The sequence below is a fragment of the Delphinus delphis genome, chromosome 4 (assembly GCF_949987515.2).
Source record: "Delphinus delphis chromosome 4, mDelDel1.2, whole genome shotgun sequence".
Classification (NCBI taxonomy): domain Eukaryota; kingdom Metazoa; phylum Chordata; class Mammalia; order Artiodactyla; family Delphinidae; genus Delphinus; species Delphinus delphis.
In genome coordinates this window covers 74049078-74069055 of record NC_082686.1, presented here as the reverse complement: position 1 = coordinate 74069055, position 19978 = coordinate 74049078, and the positions used below count along the sequence as shown (strand labels likewise).

General features: G+C 37.3%; 1 protein-coding gene across 6 annotated transcripts in view; it reads right to left on the bottom strand.

Annotated features, from left to right (window-relative positions):
- The window catches only part of ATP13A3 (ATPase 13A3), an 81538-nt gene that overhangs the window by 59262 nt on the left and 2298 nt on the right, over positions 1–19978 (bottom strand). Inside the window, exon 3 of one of the 6 annotated variants that reach the window (XM_060010917.1) lies at positions 3485–3542. The exons of 4 other annotated variants lie outside the window; for them this stretch is intronic. The gene's annotated coding sequence lies outside the window, so the exon portion shown is untranslated. Of the gene's footprint in view, positions 1–3484; positions 3543–3575; positions 3639–19978 lie in introns of those variants that run through there. One more of the 6 variants, XM_060010919.1, reaches the window with a different exon arrangement.

Here is a 19978-nt window from a genome sequence, read left to right as displayed (position 1 = left end):
TGTTTCCAAGTAACTTAACTGCTTCACAGAACACAGTCCAAGGAGATTTACAGGAATACAAAATATCCAGTTACAATGTCTGATATCCAATTAAAACTTAACAGGCTTGGGCTTCCCTGGTGGCGCAGTGGTTGAGAGTCCGCCTGCTGATGCAGGGGACACGGGTTCGTGCCCCGGTCCGGGAAGATCCCACATGCCGCGGAGCAGTTGGGCCTGTGAGCCATGGCGGCTGAGCCTGTGCGTCCAGAGCCTGTGCTCCGCAACGGGAGAGGCCACAACAGTGAGAGGCCCACGTACCGCAATAAATAAATAAATAAATAAAAACAAAAAAACTTAACAGGCTTGCAAAGAAGCAAGAAAATATGACCCACAATGAGAAAAATCAAAGGACAGAAGAGGACCTAGAACTGACAGAGATAATAGAACTGGTAGACAAGGACATTAAAATGACTGCAAAGGAACTCTGCCCTGACACTGTCCCCACTATAGTTCATATGTTCAAAAAGCAAGAGGAAAGACTGATCATGTGAAGCAGAGACATGAAAAATATAAAAAAGAACCAAATCAAACATAAAATAAAAAGTACAATGTCTGACATGAAAAACACACTAGATGGGATTAACAGCAGATTCGATATTACACAAAAATAATCAATGAACTTGAAGACATAGTAATAGAAATATCCAAAATGAAAAATGGAGAGAAAAAAGACTAGAGGGGAAAAAAAGCTAACATAACAGCATCAGTAAGCTGTGTGACAATCTCAAGCACCCTGATATACATGTAAGGCAGGAGGGAATAAAAAATATGTAATTCTATAATGGCCCCAAAATTTCCAGATTAGATGAAAAACTATAAACCCACGGATCCAAGAAGTCCAACTAACACTAACCAAAGAACATAAGAAATTAAACCAAGGCATACCATCATCAAAACCCATGATGAAAAATGGGTTATATATATAAATATATATATATATACATACACACACACACGTATATATATACATGTATATATATGTGTGTGTATATGTATATATATATGTGTGTGTATATGTGTGTGTGTGTGTGTGTGTGTGTGTGTGTGTGTATATATATCTTGAAAGAAGCCAGAGAAAAAAGACATGTCACATACAAAGGAAAATAAATAAAAATGACATTAAATTTCTTGCTTAAAAACAATGCAGGCGAAAAGACAGTAGGGAAACATCTCTGAAGTACTGAGAAAAAGAAACTATTCTGAGAATTCTATACCCAGCAAAAATATCTTCCCAAATCAAAGGTGAAATAAAAGTCTTTTTCAGATACAAAAGCTGGGAAAAATTCACCAGCAGTGAACCTACACTATTTAAAAAAAAAAAATTGTTAAGAGAATTCCTCAGATGGGGGAAAAAAAGATAACCAATGGTAATAAGGATCTCCACAAAGGATTGATGAGCACCAGAAATGGTAACTAAGAGGGTAACTATACACAGCAAAAGCACAAAGAACATGGAGAAATGAAAGTACACTCTTACAATGCTCTTAAGAAAGTAGAAAAAGAACAGCAAGTTATACCCAGTGTAGGCACTTAAGGGAAAGACTAAAACTCCGAGAAGAAATAAATGAAATTTTAAAAAACAGAAAAATGATGAAAAAAATCAATGAAACCAAAATCTGGTTCTTTGACATTAATAAAATTGATCATTTCTAGTTAAACTCAAAGGGGGGGCACAAATTATCAATATCAGGAATAGAACAGGAGACATCGCTATAGATTATGCAGATATCAGAAGGATAATCAAGGAACCAACAAGCAACTTTATACAAACAAACCAACTTTTCTGCAGGTTTGAACTTACTTCCCAATAAAAAAACTTAAAAAAAAAATCTTTATCAGTCAGGGGATGGCTGTGAGTTGATAACTGCTAAAGCTGACTTAAAAGCTGAGTGATGGAAAAAAATTAAAATGAAAAAAAGAAAAAAAAAGCTGAGTGATGGTCCATGAGAGTTCATTATACTCATCTTTCTACTCTTTAATATGTATAAATTGTCCATAATGGAAAAGTTTTCTTAAATAAATAAAAGCCATCCATTTGCTAAAATATGACACAAATGAACTTATCTATGAAACAGATTCAGAGACACAGTGAATGGACTTGTGGTTGCCAAGGGGGAGAGGGTGTGTGGGAGGGATGGATTGGGAGTTTGGGATTAGCAGATGCAAACTATCATATATAGAATGGATAAACAAGGTCCTACTGTATAGCACAGGGAACTATATTCAATACCCTGTGATAAACCAAAATGGAAAAAATATGAAAAAGAATGTGTGTGTGTATATATATATATATGTATATATATATATATATATATACACACACACACACACACAATTGAATCACTTTTTATACAGCAGAAATTAACCCAACACTGTAAATCAATATACTTGAATTAAAAAAAAATTCACCCATCTGAAGTGAAAATAAAAGAAAATTTTCAGAGGATAGTCATTCCTGGCACAAAGGGATATGAATCTTGAGTACTCTGAGTCCCAAATCTACCGACTCAACCTATTATGTTCAGGTATTATCCATAAACTCTTACCCCTGGGTTTTGAATCTAACTCTTCTTCACTCTTGTCTTTCATCCATTGCCTAGAAATATAGATGTACTTCCCCACTTCTGTAAATTCTAAGTTTTCAATGTAGAATATATTTGCAGATAAATAAGCATGCTTTTCATAATTTTAGAAAAAGAACTATCATTAAAATTCAATGTTTTCCTTAATTCCATATGCTCATAACTATTTAAAATCTTTTCCCCAAATCTCTCTTGACAGAGTTCAAATTAGTCCAAGATAACTATATTTTCATCTCATCTTCTACAGGTAAAAACTGACCACAACAAAAAAATACTCAAATTATTTTTAAATGAGCCATTACACATGGTGCACTGCCTACAACAATCTATGTTCATACTTTTCTAAATACAATTCTTGACCGTATTATCTCATTACTCTTTTTATAAGTGTTATTTCTCTGAAATTTAACTTACTTTTTGAGGCAAAGTTCTACTTTTTAAGGCAAAGTTCTTAAGTCTTACCAAACTTTACCAAAGATGAAATGTTAAAAATAATTTAAGGAATTGAAATTAAAAGTTGCTCTAAAAGTCACCAATTATTGTTCTCTATAAACATATTATACTTCATAGGAAATTACTAAGAATTCACTCGTCACATAAACTTTTAGTAAAACCCAGTGAGACAACTGCAACAGCTTACATTTAAAACATATACATATCATAAATGTATAAATTTTAAAAACATGTACATATATAGAAAGCCCTTAACATTTTTATGACATCATGAAGATAAAAATCTATATAACATATTTCAAAATATATTACTTATCAAGATGAAAATACATATTAAATACTATCCTACCATTTACCCAATTAGATATTTAAAACATTAATATCGAACTTCTAAAATCCATTTAACTTACAGAAGTATAACTTCCGGTGGTTTGCTTGAGGGCATGTGCTTTTTAATCAAGTCAATTTCTAGATCATAAAACACAAAGAAATTTTTCTTACCAATAGCACTGTATCATCATTCCTTCCAACTGTTGATATTAGCAGAGCTTTCAAAAGCCGGCTCTTAATAACAAAAATAAAATGAAACTAAGCATAAAAATCCATTCAAATGACAATTTTCTGCCACATACTTGTTTGGGTTCTTTTTGAACTGTTTTCAAAATGACTAAGACATTAAAATTTAGGATTTTTTAATGCTCCAATTTTAAATGGGTTTTCAGAAGACATACCTTCTGCCATCTGACTGTCACTGCAGAGCTCCTATTACTTGAATAAATCATATCTAGCTAGCATACTGAAGTCCCAATTCCACGGTGCATGACTGAGCCTTGATGTTATCTAAATAGCAAGCAGCTTATAGGCTATTGTGCTTAACCAAACCCTTCCTTGCATTTACAATGAACCTGATTTTTTTGTGTGAGTAAAAACAGCAGCACAGGACAAAGTGAAGCTATCAGGAATAAATCACACAAAATCTAATGCTAATTTTTGTGAAAGTTAACTCATTTTTTCATATTATGTAATTACTAAGAACCATTTAAGGTACAGTCTTAAACCTAGGGTTAAGAGTCAGATCTCATTTCCTAAAACAAGATGAGTTGGACTTAACAAGCATAGAATCCCCACACCTAAGGCATCTTTGCTTCAAACCTGAGTTTCGCACAAGCTGTAACAATATTATAGTATTATATGTGGAGGGTTTTCTTTGAGGATACTCAATGTATGTGCTTAGATTTCCAAAGTAGGTAATTTTATGAGGTGAATTAGGGAATGAATGATCTGCCACTCAAGTAAAACCTCAAGCAAATTCTGAATAAATATTTTTAATTTAATTTTTTACTTCTGTTGGTATTTGCCAACTTCAGGGAAACTGAAGTTAAAAAAATAAAATTAGGGCTTCCCTGGTGGCGCAGTGGTTGAGAGTCCGCCTGCCAATGCAGGGGACACGGGTTCGTGCCCTGGTCCGGGAAGATCCCACATGCCGCGGAGCGGCTGGGCCCGTGAGCTGTGGCCGCTGAGCCTGCGCGTCCGGAGCCTGTGCTCCGCAACGGGAGAGGCCACAGCAGTGAGAGGCCCGCGTACCACACACACACACACACACAAAATTAAATTAAAAATGTACTATTCAATATTTGCAAAACTAAATAAGTATTAAAAATTCTCAAATGATATTTTTTGTAAGTTTGGAACATGTACTTCTTAAGTTTTAAAAATTAAAACTGCACTAAAACTTTTGGGCCACCTTGTATTGTTGAAAAACAAAATGAATCATCCCACTTTATTTTGTAGTTCTAGGTTTTTTCCTGAGAATTAAACATACCTATACATGTTAAATAAAGATTTGATAAACACATCTTTCAGAACCACAAAACAAAGGGTGTTTCAAAGATTCTGAAGTATAAACAGCAAAGCCAGCATTCTGTATTATTTCATCAATATTTCAATCAATATTATTTCATTGTCAAATTTGTAGCATCCACAGCAATTAAGATGACTTTCTGCAATTCAAAAGCGTTCTACCTTTACAACTGAAATATGCCCTATTAATATAAAATCCTAACTCTACTCACTGTCCAACCTTAATTTTAGTATCTATACAAATATTTGTGTAAAAAGAATGACAAAATCTCAATCTCCCAACAACAGTAACCAAATTGTGACAACTTTATGAGGGCAAAACTTAACACTTCAAGTCAGCTCCTAACAATAAGAATGACATAATATAATTTAATGAATACATGGAAATTTTACGAGGATACCAGCTAAATCTTAACAAAGCTCTACTCAATACCCATTTTATCACTTCCCATCTTGAACTTTCTCTTATAATACATGCTTTTGTTTCTGTGTTTAGGCTTAAGGAAGACCATTGTATCCAATATACACCAAACTAAAACTGTATTTACATTTGTAAAATGCAGTCTTTGTGAAATTATTTTTTTTGTAAGTTATAAAACAATGTGATAACTGTAACAAAATAAGTTATAATTAGGAAAGATAATGCAATTTTCTGTCTTAGGGTCAATTCAAGAACATTAAGAGTCATAACCTAACCTACACTATAACATACATGCATACATTTTTATCACTTTTATTATATTCGCTATTTAAAGAAAGAAATCAACCCATTTATTCAGAGAAACCCCATGTGGTAAGACTATCATTAGACAAAATAATGGCTTTGAGTATTACAGTCAATTGTATAGTATTTAATCAGTAAAAACTGGGAGAAGGTACCTTTGGACTGACAAATGGTATCTATGCTTTATTCTCATTATTAAAAAAAGGAAATGAGTAAAATATATAATTTATATACAGCATAATTAAGTTTGTCTACTTAATATGAATGAGAGATTTTTTTTCATTTATTCAAGTTACTTTGAACTTAAAACTTTTATACTTCCCCTTAAACCTTCCTCATGTATGTGACTTTCTAAAACTCCATACTCAAGGACTGAGAGTTATGAAAGTATTATAATTGCTAGATTGATTTCAAAATCTTACCATCTATTATGAAAAATGCTACAGCAGACAACTGAAAGCAGTAGAAAGGCTCACTATGATAAGACCAGTCCTAAAGAGTGAAGAAAACTGGCAGAACCAAAAAGGCCTCAAAAGAAAACTGGCACCCACCCCTAAGACAACCAAAGGATGAATATAGCTGTAAATTGGTGACGTAACTATCAGGGGTAACAGTGTGTCAGGATGGGAATGAGAGAGACTTTCGTGCTCTTTGAATGCTTTCACCATCTATGTGCAATAATATTTTTAAATAGTTAAAGAAGAAAGTAAAGGAAGAAGACTGAGCATATGTACAGAATTCTAATTCTACCACACGTGGCCAACTGTGGGCCTGAACTTGTAGGACCCTCCAGATGGTCTCTATCAGACCATTCCACTCTCTTTGCCTGGATGCACTCTTATTGTTATTTTACCCCAGACAAGGTAAAGTACCATTTTGAAGGCTCCTTTAACAAGCATATTTCAAGAAAGCTACAGTTAGCTATTTTTATTTTTCTGTCTCCTCCATATTTTGGCTCCACTGAGGAAAAGTACTAGCCAGTGATACAGCATAAGCAACAGCAAATTCTAAATTATTTTATCAAACTAATTCAACTATAAGTATTAAGTGAGCATATATGACATATTCACTACTATATTAGGAACAGTAGGAGATATACAACTTTATCCCAAAATACAAAAAAACAAAACAAAAACAAATGAAAAGAGTACACAACTCAAGAATCAGCTTCAATTTGTTCTTAAATGTCAATTAATTCAACACGAACTATTTTGCAAGTTCCTTCACCCATCTTGGTTTCAACTTCTCCACTAAAATGAGACGGTTGTAATACTGGGTTGGCCAGAAAGTTTGTTTGGGTTTTTCTGTAACATTTTACAGAAAACCCGTACGAACTTTTTGGCCAACCCAATAACTCATGATTTACTCCAACCATGAAAGCTTCTGAGCTACACAAGTATCGCCTGTGTATACAGCCTTCTCTTGCACTCTTTCACCACTAGGTGACGTTCCAACATTGGTAAGAAAAGAGGCTGACAGTTTTCGCAAGCCTTAGCAAGGCAATCACTGATCAAGAATGATTAAAGGTAAGAAATTTTATATAGTTTTTTTTAGTACCAATGGAAATACTAATAAGAGAAAGTAGGAGTTGCCTATAATAGAAATTCTATTTCATGTGTCTCAATGGAAAAATAAGACATGGCAATAAACATAAAACATGATAATGGGAGGGAAAGGCAGGTATATTATTCCCTTTATAAAGATTACTGCCAAATTCACAATCATCTGAAACTAGAATTTAGGGATTTTACAATGCTATAGAACCAGGGAGGGGGAAAACAGTAACAATTAAAGAGCACATGATCCTATTAGAAAACAAGATGAGGTAAAGTATGAAATTACGTGATAAAACATTATTTGCCTATTAAATTGGCACACACACACAAAAAAGAGCACCTTTATACACTGCTGTTAAGAGTGCATCTGTACTAGCTTTTTGGAAAACCAACTGACAGTATACAAAAATTTAAACTTCCTACATACTTTGATCCAACAATCCCAATTAGAAATCCATGTCACATGTACCTATACATGTATGTTACTACTAACAGTTTCTTCAAATTCCTCTCTGCATTGTTAGACTTATGAAATAGACTATAAATGTTTTGTGCTTTTTTTTTTTCTTTAGGGGTGAAAGTGGGTACCTACAAACAACCAAGGCTAGCTGAAACAAATGAGAGTATTTTAAAACACGCACAAAAGAAATTGTGTGCCATGGGCATTTAATACAATAAGAATTGACAAATCAAGAGTTCTAGTAACAGGGTCCAGTGGTTAAGAATTCACCTTCCAATGCAGGGGACACGGGTTTCGATCCCTGGTCAACCCTGGTTGGGGAACTAAGATCCCACATGCCACAGGGCAACTAAGCCCACGAGCCACAACTAGAGAGCCCATGTGCCACAACTACTGAGGCTGTGCGCTCTGCAACCCACGTGCCACAACAAAAAGCCCGTGCACCGCAACGAAGATCCCATGTGCCGCAACTAAGACCCAACGCAGCCTAATTTATTTATTTATTTTAAAAAAGAGTTCTAATAACAACTGTATAAATAAACCAAATTGTTTGTTTGTGCCTAAGTCCCCAAACTAAAAGTTACACATTTAGGGGTAAGGGATTAAGAGGTACAAATTATTACGTATAAAGTAAGTTACAAGGGTATATTGTATAACATGGGGAATATAGCCAATGTTTTATAATAACTATAAATGAAGTATAATCACTATATTGAATCACCATATTGTACATCTGTAACATATAATATTGTACATCAACTATACTTCAACTAAAAAAAAGTTACACTTTTCAGAGGTAAGGTAAGGGTTTTTGTTAAGCAATATATACATGAATGTTTCTTCCATTTTAATGCAAATTAGTGACTATTTCTTCTAAAATGTAATGCTATTAATCCAATCCCTAATAACTTGTTTGACATTTCAATCAGCAATTTAAAAGATGGTCTTTGAAATTTAAACATTCATTAATTCTAAGACTCGTATTTTCCACATTTTAGCATAGTTAAAATTGGGATATAACTTATAGATGAAATCTTATTGCTGCAGTTGACAGGTAACCATGGTGACGCAGTGATCAATGCATGCACACACTCAGAGTTGGTGTCAACTGGTTATAGCATTGTCATTTCAGTTGAGTAAAGTGCATTATTGGCAGTACAATGCTGAGTTTAAATTGATTATTAAAAATATTCAAAAAGATTACACTGTAGTTGCATACTGAAACAAGAAGTAATCATTTGCACAGAAAAGTATCAAAATAGAGCAGCAGAGTGGAAAGGAAGAACTAGAATCAGAAGGGGTGGGGGGATAGGGAAAGGTAGAGAAGGAAAAAGGAAGAACAGAAGAACTTTCCGGAGAATTATACTTCTAAATCTTCAGTATGTTAAGGAGTCACACATAGACTACAGATATGTTCATTTTTCTTATAACAACAAACTCCAAAATAATTTTTCTTCACTAACTCAGCATATGTCACTTCAGGATTATTGTATTATGCTTACAAAAAAACAAAATTAGTTTTACTCATGATCTTTACTACAGTATGGTTCACATTTCATTTTTCCAAACATTATAAAGGCTCAACCTCAAAGAAGCACAAAATCACCAGGAAACCATTCTGTACAAAAAGTACAATCCTGCAAATTTCCACTTACAACTGATAGGCACTTGGATCAATTTTTTTCAGTTACGTGAATTTTTTTCCACTTTACTCCTTTTCCCCAATTTGAAACCTACTCATGCTGATTCAGCATAGAAAGGAAGTATAAAGGCCTTAACATTTTCATTCAGCAAATATTTCAATAATACAGAACTTTAAGTTACTACTGAAGAGGATAATGGCCTTACTCATGGTACAACCATCACAGAAATCTAAACTTCCTCATTTCCTATGGTCATTCTATAATCCACTATTCAGGATTAAAAAAAAAAATCAATGTATTTGGGTACTATGTCAACCGTAATAATAGTGACTGACATTTGAAAAGGGATTTTTAGTTTACAAAATATTATCATTTACCAGTTTTCAATCAATACTGTCTTTTAAAAACAGGAAAAAAAATAATCTTCACTTAACTAAGATTAGCATTTTTCACCTTCCCTAGAAAGTCAAGCATGGGGTGACATTATACCGAAAAGCCTTGCCAACAAATTAATGTAGACAGCACCATCCATTTTCCACAACTTCATTTGAAAGCAGCGTGTACTTGAAATACACGCTTTCATACGGAAAACAGCGTAGGTTCCTAAGACAGCCCGCAAATGACCTTTTTACCTCTCACAATGCTGCTGATCTACTTCTTATTACACTAGCCTGGGTGTTGAGGCAGGTAGCCAGGTTACCAAGCCTCTACCTCCTCTGTCCACTTCTTAATTATTAATATTCCCCAAGCCTCTACTTCCTCTGCCTACTTCTTAACTATTAATTCCTCCATGCTCCTCTCTCTGTAACAATATCATGGGCAAAGGGTGGCACCACTGGCCCATCTACAGTGGCAACCACCAATCAGTATTGTCAGCACTGCTCTCTCAGGAGTTCCAGAACCACGGATTCAAACATCTACAGTCCATGTTTGCAGACAGCTAATTCAAATGGCTTGTTTCAACTTTCTTCCAAAAACCTGCCCTCTCACCTGCTGCTGCCACTACCAATTCCCTCTACTCCTTTAACGAATAGGACTTGCCTAAAAAGCCATGCTAGGAAATTGGAAGTCATCCTAGACTCCTTCCTATCCCACACCTTCTACATCCATCTGGGCACTAAGTCTTATCATTCCTACCTTTCTCAAACCCACCTCACCCCACCCTACCTGCACTGGCATGCCTCACCTTGGGTCCTGACCCCCTCTCCAGTCTCCCTCATTCTAATCAATATACGAACCTGATGTGATCGTTTCTCTCTGCTTAAAATTTCAAGGGCTTCCTATTGTCTGCAGCATCATTTCCCAACTGGTACAAGTCCCTCCAAAATAATTTTTTTTTTTGGCGGTACGTGGGCCTCTCACCGCCGTGGCCTCTCCCGCCGCGGAGCACAGGCCCCAGACGTGCAGGCCCAGCAGCCATGGCTCACGAGCCCAGCCGCTTCGCAGCACGTGGGATTCTCCCGGACCGGGGCACAAACCCGCGTCCCCTGCATCAGCAGGCGGACTCCCAACCACTGCGCCACCAGGGAAGCCCCAAAATAAAAAAATTTTAAAGGCATTGACTGCTCATATAAATTGAAGAAAAGTACTGCATTAAACAAAGTTAAGTAGCCCTCTTACCAGGAAGACTTTGGAAAGTCTTACAACACACGATACTATTATGTGTTTGCCTACCATGGGAAACTGGTGCAAAAGACAGACCCAACTGGGCTCCAAGGACAAAGTCACAACTAACTGGGAGACATAAAATCCTTCAGAACCTGGCCCTGCCTAGTTGTCAACACCACCTTCCATTCATCAAAGGTTATTATTCACCTCCTACAAACCTTACATCCCATCTATACAGAACACAACTTGCAGTTCCTCAAAGAGTCCTACTGATTCCTGATTCCATTCTTTTACATACGTCGTTCCTTCTGCTAAGAATGCCGTTCCCTAATTTAGGCTGGCTGAAGAGCTCCTGTGAGTCCTTCCAGCCCCTGGTCAGTTATTTTCTCTACTAAGCTTTGATTGTCCCTTCCACCCCGCAGGAGACTTGTCCCACCTCTGTCCCTCCTCTACACGTGTCAGAGCAGTCAGTACTTGTCTCACAATATTGGGCTTACAGACTAAAAACAGACTTAAAGTTGGGAAGCAGGCCAGCACCCAGCAACATAGCTGACTGAATCAGACAGGGCAAGACAGGAGGTGAGTGTGAGGAAGGGGTAAAATCTTTCCTTTTTCTGGGCAAAATTTCACAACAAAGTAAATTTTGTTTTTGCCCCACTCCCACATCTCATCCTTATGCCCCTTTCGCTTTCCTGACTCTCCCAATACCCTCTCCCCAGGTCCTTAGTGACCTCACCTAACTCTATACAACCGCCGCCACAAGACTATGCTCATCAGTATCAACTACTTCCTCGTCCAGTTCATCAAGAGTTATTCTGTTCAGAAGTTAATACATAAATGGGTTACAGCTTCTCAAAGCTGGCAAATCCAAGATGAATCTCTAGGCAACAATTTATTTAGTTACTTATTTATTTTGGGCTGCACCATGAAGCATGCAGGATCTTAGTTCCCTGACCAAGGGTTGAACCCATGCCCCCCTGCAGTGGAAGCGTGGAGTCCTAACCACTGGACAGCCAGGGAAGTCCCCAAAATATTTTTTCTTTAAGCATGAAGGAGATACAGGGAGTGGGCATTACAGTTCTACCACTCAGAGAGGCTGGCCCATAAAAATCTGGGAGTCCTCCTGACTGAGTCTCCCTGCTTCCCAGGAGCAGCAGTGGGCACTACTAACAGAGACAGATGGAGCTGGTGCTATGGCAATCCTACGGATCACCCATTCTTTTTGGGTTGAAAAGTTTTATTTGCTTTAGAGACCAGTGACGGTCAGTTTTTCATTATTATGGACAGAAAGTCTCACCAACACGGTCACCAATGAACTTAAAACAGTGCCTCTAGGGCTTCCCTGGTGGCACAGTGGTTCAGAGTCCACCTGCCAATGCAGGGGACACAGGTTTGTGCCCCGGTACGGGAAGATCCCACATGCCGCGGAGCGGCTGGGCCCGTGAGCCATGGCCGCTGAGCCTGCGCGTCCAGAGCCTCCGCAACGGGAGAAGCCACAACAGTGAGAGGCCCACGTACCGCAAAAACAAACAAACAAAAAAACAAAACAAAAAAAAACAATGCCTCTATTCTAACCAAGTAATATCTTAAAATCCAACCCTAGACCATTGTTTGATTTAGGAAAAGGCAAATTAATTGAGAAAACCAAGATGTTGCCCAAGTACCCTTAATATTTCAAAATAAATCTGTAATTATTAAATTAGCATTCTAGAAAGAATCAGTATGGTTTATCACTACTTCCTATTTCATAAAAAATCATTTGTTACAATGTCATTGTCTACACGTGCCAAGTACGTGCTAAATGTTGGAGATTACAAAGATTAAATTTCTAACCTCAAGAAGCCAAACCTAGGCTAGACAAGTAAACAAACCTATCAAAGCGGTTGCACACTGCAGTAAAGTAAGTATCATGCGAGCACTGGGAGCACGGAGAGGCACAGGGAGGGAGGAAGAGGCAGGCAAGGGACAAAAGAGTCTTCAGAGAAGAACTCTCCCTTGATCTAAGACCTGACGGGTGTGAAGTTCATCAAGCAAACAAGCAGTAAAAAGGGGAAATAAGAGAGAGATGGAATCCAAGTAGAGGAATTACCATATGCAGAAGTGCTAAGGTGAGAAATCCCAGAAAATGTTAGGAATACAAGTTACTTGAACTAGCTGGAGCACAGGATGGCCTCTGGGGAATGGCTGAAAATGGAGCTGAAAAAGATGGAACACAATCAAGTTATGATGAAAGACCTTGTTTGATAAAGATATGGATTAACTTGTACGTGATGGAGATTCTGAACTTTTCTCAACTGAAAGAGACCCAAGGACGTGCCAAGAGGCCACATTCCCAAAGAATACAATGTGAATGGTGTGCAAAGCAGCAGTTCTGTGTTCCCTTGCTAGACTGTTTACCTCCAAGAAGGCAGAACTCACTCATCAACATATACCCAGCATCTAGCCCTGTGCTTGGCACAGACAGGAACTAAAAAAGTATCCAATAGTTAGATGTGCCAACACAATCTTAGGGCTCAACTAAGTGGCCCTAACCCAGCCTCCTTCCTTACTGCCTATAAAACTCACAACTCTTACGCACTACAACAATTGGTAATTGGCACAACTTTTAAAGTAACATGGGGAAAGGTATGGGCTACACCAGAGATTAGAAAGGATTTTGAGAAAACACACATTAAGATGCTTTTGAACCTGACAAAATTAAGCAGTTTTTCTACTCTTCTCACCAAAAACTGAACAGAAAACAACTGTAGATTAGCTCAAAATTATTCAACAACTAACTCTAAGACAGTGGTGATAACTATAAAAAGTATATTTTTATATAGGACCCATGGAATAAAAATCTATTTTAACTAACAATTTGCTAGACTAGTGTTTCAAATAATTAAGTGCTACTCAGGTTACTTGCCTGCAGTACTTTACATTTCACTTAGTAAACTGAATTATATTATGATAATTAGCATGTAAGTAAGAACTCCATCTCAGGTGCTTGGGAAAACAATAAGGAAAAAATATTTGGTCTACAAAGAACCAGTGACTACATCTAATCAATCCAAAGGCCAGAGAAGTAAAACAAAATTTCAAGACTTCTTTTTAAAGAAAAGATGTAGACACATTTCACTAACCAGAATTTCTAAATGAAAATAAGGGAAAATAGGGCTTCCCTGGTGGCGCAGTGGTTGAGAGTCCACCTGCCAATGCAGGGGACACGGGTTTGTGCCCCGGTCTGGGAAGATCCCACATGCCGCGGAGCGGCTGGGCCCGTGAGCCATGGCCGCTGAGCCTGCGCATCCGGAGCCCATGCTCCGCAACGGGAGAGGCCACAACAGTGAGAGGCCCGCGTACCACAAAAAAAAAAAAAAAAGGAAACATAAAATCCTATTAAATAAACATATTTTTAAATTTTATAATGCAGCCAGGGAGAGAGACAACAGGTAACATTAACACAGAGGATGGGGGAAAAAGAGACTGCAAACACACCCAGAAACATCAAGATAAAAATATACATCAAATGTACATTAGAGACCCATGAAATTAACATCTTGAGCTTTATAGGATGTCACTACCAAAGATGCAAAATCATGGTATTTTTGCTATAAAAGCCGGAATTAAACAGTATGTCATTATTGCCTGCTGCTCCAGTTGAGAAAAAGCAATCCTCAATCACAACCCACACACACACTCTCTCACGACACACAGATACACACAGGAGTGTGACTTGTTTTGAATATGTTAAATGTTATTAAACTAATAAATAATAGTAATTTACCAATTACTGAGCCTCTTATCCTCACAATTCTCTATGTTTTATTACCTCCATTCAGCCAATGAAGAAGCTAAATAGGGTTAAGGGACTACAGAGCTAGTAAGTGATGAGGCTAGAATTCAAAATCACTTGTATATGGCTCTGAGGCCACATTTTAACCAATACACATGCCCTCTCCCAGGGCACAGGACTGTTAAATCTTTAGTCACCATAACATTTCTTTAACGACTGGTGTTTTCTTACTGTGCTATCCCCAGAGCGATATTTAAGTTCAAATACTTTAAATTTCATGGAAAACATTAACAACTTACAGAGTTGTTTTTAAATAAGGCAAATCTTGCTAGTAGTAAGGAGACATTAACTCTTAAAAACACTGATAGTCAGGGCTTCCCTGGTGGCGTAGTGGTTAAGAATCCACCTGCCAATACAGGGGACACGGGTTCGAGCCCTGGTCCAGGAAGATCCCACATGTCACGAAGCAACTAAGCCCATGTGCCACAACTACTGAAGCCCGCGCGCCTAGAGCCCGTGCTCCACAACAAGAGAAGCCACCGCAATGAGAAGCCTGCGCACCGCAACAAAGAATAGCCCCCACTCGCGGCAACTAGAGAGAGCCGGCGAGCAGCAACAAAGACACAACACAGCCAAAACAAAAAAAACAAAACAAACAAAAACAAAAAACACTGATAGTAGCTGAATATCCATCTAGAATTATAAAAAGTACCAACAGTGCCCCAATAATCCCAACTTTATTACTTAGCCCTTTAATTATGCTAGGTTTTTTGTGTGGTATAAAACACCCAGTATAACCCTAGGGAAATAGCAGATTTTCCTAAACACCTAATTTCTTTCTCCATTATTCACACTGTGGAATCACATCACATATGGATTTAATTACAATTCAACTATCTGTGCTGCAAGAAAAAAGAAAAACAAGAGAGAAAAATACTCTAAATAATGGCGGCAGGACGCTTGCCCTCACATCCTTGTCCCAGAGTGAGCATGCAACGGAGACTAAATCTGGTGTTCCTTGGTCAATCCAAAGCACATAACCGATTATGATTCCAGAAAAAAGTAACCTATACTAATAGCTGAAGAAAAAACTAGCTGTGAGAATTGAAAAACCATATGTCAGTTAACCAGTTTTCAAACTGGTGCCTTCCTAAATGACTTTTTCATGGGTAATTTTGACTTCACAGGATTTTTATCTTAAATGAGAATGTAGGCCCAAAGCCCCTACATAAAAGGGGATTTCATTTTACTCAGCTGTTTAGATCAGAAAGAATTAGGAACCAAAATACCTGTCTTTTATATATCAAAGTAAGTTACTAACATATTTTTCATCCTACTTTACAAATAGGAAAAAGAGAGCAATAGGGATGCTGTAAAGAAGCCATGCTAGACACATGTGGGAGCTGTTCCATGACTTATTTTAAAATAAACTAAAAATGTAATAGAAGTCTGTCAAGTGATCAAAATCAATCCTTTAAAGTTGGTTCTCAATAAGAAAAAAAAAAACACCCCACAAAACATACATTGAGTTTTGAGATGTGCCATTACTACAGAGTACAAACTAAAGACAAGGGTGAAAAGAACACCCAACTAATAGAAAGCTTCTCCTTTACCAACATGCTGTCACTTACCTCTCCAGACATCAGTTTCCTTTTCTATAAAAAGAAGGGGCTAGTCTAAATAACCTACAACCACTCAGCATTATTATTTTCTAATCTCATACCTCCTTATTTCAATGTCCAACTCATAAACTCCTTTGTGAAAAAATTAAAAAACAACAAAAAAATAGCAGTCAATTAATCTAGCTTGCTATCACTGAGGCAGACCTGTCTTTCACCTCATCACCCAACAACAGATATAAATAAATTTTATTAATAATTTCTGAGGAAGATTATATAGATATCAGCGTGTTCCACATCATGTAATCAAGAAATTCTACTTTATAGTTAACTCACCTTCCCTGGAAATTATGCTTCTAATCTAACTAGTATCTGAGTGTCATTGGATATATATATATTTTTTTGGCCACGCTGTGCTGCTTGTGGGATCTTAGTTCCCCGACCAGGGATCGAACCCGGTCCCCGGGCAGTGGAAGCTCAGAGTCCTAACCACTGGACCTCCAGGGAATTCCCTCAACGGGTTATTTAAAAGCAAGATCCACAGCGAGTAAGTGAAAGAGTCAACAAGAGAGAAATTTTGATTAAGAGATTAATTACAAAAAAAAAAGATTAATTACAACTCACTTCATTCACCCCATCTTACATACAAAAAAACAGACTTCAAACACAGGGTACTAATTTCTTCCTGCATTCCCAGCTCATACTAGCATTAGTGGCCTTTGGTGATAGATAAGATAAAAGATGCATTTTCACCTGTAACTTCAAGATACGTGCCTCTGAGAAGCTCCATTTTCATAAATCTATGTGGACCCTTCCCTTGGGGAGACACATACATAAGGTACATAAGTCCTTTTTTAATTTGGACAGCCTCAAAGTTTGCTATTTGAGTTAATATTTTACAATCTCAGACCTAGCAAAGGTCCCAATACAAGCCTGTGGGTTGAAGATATTATGAGGCCTGGTGTTGGGATAGCTCTCTGGAAACTCTTCAGCAATCCTCATCCTCAACTTTCCTCTGTCTCAGATATTTGATTATTTGGACAACTCTCCCTTTCCTTCATTCCACTTTTCTCCCTTCTTACTGAGGACCAAAAAATCATTTTCAACTCACCATTATAACAGTGATCGTTTTTTCCAGTTACCATTTATTCATAACATTTCACATTACCTCTATTTTTAATCTAATATGTTTTTAATGTTTTTAACTCAATTTTTATAATTACTAGTTACCATTAACTTCAGGACATTCTACCTTGTAATTGATACATACTTTTCTCCAGATTAAATAAGCCTAGAACCTTTTACTTTTTAACCTAAATCTTAAAATATGTAGCCCAATCCTGATCCTCTCTCATTTCTCTACTCTCAAAATATGAAGATCAACAACATTAAAGTAAGACTGTAATGGTAATTTCCTTGCTTCTTGCTTGTTACCTGGACTAGTTAAGTGGGTTAATTAGAATACGGTTTTGATGACTACAGATTTACTCTCTCCAACAGGCCAGTTGGCTTCATTTCACACAGAAAAACTATGTTCTAAAACCAAAGACTAAATCCCATCAGCTAACTCTTGGATCCAGATTTAACCAGATGAGCTATACAGCACATTCAGAACACATTCCATCACTGGAACAAACCTTCTGGTTATGTACCAGGTAGACATCAGACACTAGATTATCTTCCTTTAGCATACCACTGTGAGTTGTTTTAAGAATGTTGTCCAGTTAGTGATAAGCTGCTAACTCCTATTCAACTTAGGGTCTGTTCACAAGGTCCCCTGCTTAAGTTACCCAGTATACCAGTGAACAAAAGCCAGCTTTAGATGAACCAAGTAATCAATATCATTTTGAAATTCTACTTCTGTCTTCTAAGATTTTAGAAACTACAACCACCACCTCATTGTCATTCACAAGCATGAAGTTCCTATTTCCACCATCACCTAGACCAGTGGGAAAAAATACAAAAACTAAAGACAAAACTCCACAGCATGCCCCATTATCATTCATCATTGCCCACTTCCTAGGACTGCTATCCATTTCAGCAATAAAGTATATTCACATTTAAAACCTTATATTCACAGTGGTTACAAAACCACCATGCTAAACAAGCACAGCCCTGATTCAGTATATGGAATGGAAGGGGGAAAGGAATATTTACTATGTGCCAGGAAGAGTGCTCCTTTCTTTACATATGCTCTCAGCTAATCCTCAAAACTCTCTGACGTAAGTACTAGTATTCTCCTTTGTTAATTAAAAAAAAAAAAGAAAGAAAAAGCAGAACAGGGAAGTTAAGCAACAGTATAAGGGACTTTCAACACAGCCAGAATCCTAGCTCTGTTACTGTATGTGACATAGAGGTTTCTATTTCTAGGTTTACCGGATTAGCTGCATGTGACTTTCAGCAACTTAACATCTCTGAACCTCAGTTTCCCCATCTGTAAAATGGGGTTTAAATGAGACAATTCACATCATGTTTAATTCAAAGCATAGTATACAGTAAGCTTACTCAATAACTATCAGCACTGGTCAAAGTCAATAGCTAGTTAAGAAAGTCAGATCAAACTCAGGTCTGATTCCCAAGTTCATGCTTCTTCTACTACAATATTCTGTAGCAGCAAACACACATTATTATCCACATAAGAATCCATACTCGAAATACAACAGATGGGAAACTGATGTTACCTAAATGAAATAACTATTTAGGGCTAACTAAACCAACAGAAGGATTTTAGTTCCAATAACTAATAAGCAGAACCAAGTAGAAAACTCATCAGAAAATACTATTTAGACATTCAGGTTATAGAGTTTTGTTTTAACTACTGTGAAACTATTTTCCTATCTATATAGGAATTTATCCTATTTATCTCAAATCAGTTGTAAATTAAAACTTTAACAACCAAAGCTCCCCCAAATAAAGCTTCCTGGTCAGCCTGGACGAAGAACTCTGCCCTCTTACTACATAATTTGAACACAGAGTCAAAGTGAAGCCTGTCAACTTTATTGCTACTTAATATTTTTATTTTTTTTGTAATTGTACTACTTAGGAAATAACGCAACCAACCAATGTCAACATTCTTCCTATCCAATCCCCTGACCAAAAACAGGCTTTGCTGTTCTAATAATGTTCAAAAATCTCACTTAGCCGTCTCATCCTCATCTGCTTTAATGGTGGATAATGCAAAAACAAGGATAGCAGCAAAAGTAAACTTTCTTAACAATTATTAATAGGCTTACTATTTCAAGCAACTTCCAGGAACTGACTTGCCTTTAAAAAGGGTCGCTAAACCAGAATGGGATGCCCGCATACATTTATTTTGGCAACTGTAGCCTATTCAGCAAAGCAACAATCCTCCTAAGAAAAGAATACCACATATATTCCAGTGAAACAAAATTAATAAATGTGCCTTGGTACTAAAAGGCTGAATTCTAAGCAAAGGTAGAGCTTTTTTTTTTTTTTTTTCTGTGGTACGCAGGCCTCTCACTGTTGTGGCCTCTCCTGTTGAGGAGCACAGGCTCCAGACGCGCAGGCTCAGCGGCCACAGCTCACGGGCCCAGCTGCTCCACAGCATGTGGGATCTTCCCGGACCAGGGCATGAACCCGTGTCCCCTGCATTGGCAGGCGTACTCTCAACCACTGCGCCACCAGGGAAGCCCGGTAGA